The sequence below is a fragment of the Octopus bimaculoides genome, chromosome 17, assembly GCF_001194135.2.
Source record: "Octopus bimaculoides isolate UCB-OBI-ISO-001 chromosome 17, ASM119413v2, whole genome shotgun sequence".
In the NCBI taxonomy this organism is placed as follows: Eukaryota; Metazoa; Mollusca; class Cephalopoda; order Octopoda; family Octopodidae; genus Octopus; species Octopus bimaculoides.
In genome coordinates, this window is record NC_068997.1 from 21,709,096 (window position 1) to 21,711,068 (window position 1,973).

General features: G+C 42.0%; 1 protein-coding gene across 6 annotated transcripts in view; it reads left to right on the plus strand.

Annotated features, from left to right (window-relative positions):
* Nucleotides 1-1,973, plus strand: part of LOC106880643 (homeobox protein Hox-C9) — a 402,026-nt gene that overhangs the window by 277,066 nt on the left and 122,987 nt on the right. Inside the window, exon 1 of one of the 6 annotated variants that reach the window (XM_052973879.1) lies at nucleotides 87-231. The exons of the other annotated variants lie outside the window; for them this stretch is intronic. The gene's annotated coding sequence lies outside the window, so the exon portion shown is untranslated. Of the gene's footprint in view, nucleotides 1-86; nucleotides 232-1,973 lie in introns of those variants that run through there. 6 annotated transcript variants of the gene reach the window in all.

Sequence of the window (1,973 nt, forward strand, 5' to 3'; positions counted from 1 at the left end):
GAGGAGGAGGAGCTGGCAAGGAAGGATAGGAATAAAACACTCTCACACACGCATGTATACATTTATATGCATACATACAACACACACACTTCCATGCATACATACTTACATTTATATATGTAAATACATACATACACACACACACACACACACACACACACACACACACACACATACACACACACGAAGGATGCGTTAACATGTCCCTTCTTTCTTCTTAAGAGAATAATGGTAAGTAGCAGAAGTGAGAATTGCAATTGTCTTCATATTCTGGTTCCATTAGCTTTCTGGCGTCTGTGAAATCAATATTGTCCAGCAATGATCTATTTCCTTTCAAATTATGTTAGCTTTACTTCTCTACATATGTTGCTATAGCTGTTGTTATTGTTTTTGTTGCTGTTAGCGGTTCTGCTTCCGTTTGTTGTTGCTGTTGGTGTTGTTGGCCGGAATTCTAATATGTACTTACAATTTGTTGTTAACATTATAGATAGCCTTATTGTGGTTACTGTAGTTGTTTTCGTTATCACTTCTCATGTTTTTGCTGATATTGGACCAATGTGTTGGTAAGAATCGTTGGAGCAGCGTACAGAATTGTTTGTGGTACTTTTTAGTTACGACCCTTTATATTTTGAATTCAAATCCCATCATGGTTGTTGATTTTCCTTTACATACTTACAGGGCGTGTGGCCTAGCGGTCAGAGGTCTGCACTGTAGATCGCAAGATTGTGTTTTCGCGGACCAGCTAGTGTGTTATGTTATTGAGCGAAACAATTAATCTCACGTTGCTCTGTGATCCTTTGGACATCTGACGTGTGGCACACACCGTGCACTTGTACAGATAATCTCGTCTTAATGGAAGCAATGAGCTTCTTTTCAGCTCAAACCGTTGGCAGCTACAAACCCATCATCTGTGCTGGTGGTTCAACAAATAACTGCAGAATCCTCATCTCTCAGGCACAGCAGAATCTAAGACATATAGTGGTTAATAAAATGATTTCATACTCTGGCACTAGGCTAGCGATTTCAAGTGAGGGGACAAATCGATTACAGCCACCCCAGTATTCAACTGGTTCTTATTTTATTGACCCCGAAAGGATGAAAGATAAAGTCGATCTCGGCAGCATTTAAACTCAGAAAGTAAAGACGGACGAAATGCTGTTAAGCATTTTGCCCGACGTGGTAACGATTCTGCCAGTTCAACCTCTTAGTGCGGTGATTGTGCAGTCAAGTGCTGAGATTGTTACTGCTCTCCCCAAGTCCACCATTTCTCCTTGCCCTTCTAAAATTTCCGGCCTTGTGTCTATGGAAGATGTTATATTTTGTTGTTTCTGTAGTTGGTGTTGTTGTTGTTGTTCTTGCTCATACTATTCCTTAGAAATTGTAATGGTGGTGCTGGGGATGATGAGGTTGTTGACAATGAGAGTAACCGAATAAATTACGTCATCCAATGACACTGGATGGCTCTAAAGCATCTTAGCCATCTAGGAATTAGCAGACTGCAATGCAGTTACTAGTGCAGAAAGTGGTAGCAGAGGGTATCCAGAGTGTTAACCTGGATGCGATCCGACACCCTTGAGGTGAGTAGGATTCTTATCCGAAGATCTGCTATTCAGCTTTACCTTAGAGTTCTTTACTACCCAACGTCATCGATGACAACATGGTGGTGGTGATGATTACGATGATGATGATGATGATGGCAACGACGCTAAACACCACCAGTGTGATGAGAAGAGGATAGTAGTAGTAGTAGTAGTAGTAGTAGTAATGGTGGTGATGGTGGTAGTAGTCGTGGTGGTGGTAGTAATAGTAGTAGTAGTAGTGGTGGTGGTGGTGGTGGTGGTGGTAGTAGTAGTAATGGTGGTGGTAGTAGTAGTAGTAGTGGTGGTGGTGGTGGTGGTGATAGTAGTGGTGGTGGTGGTGGTAGTTGTCGTGGTGATGGTAGTAGTAGTAGTGGTGGTGGTGGTGGTGGTAGT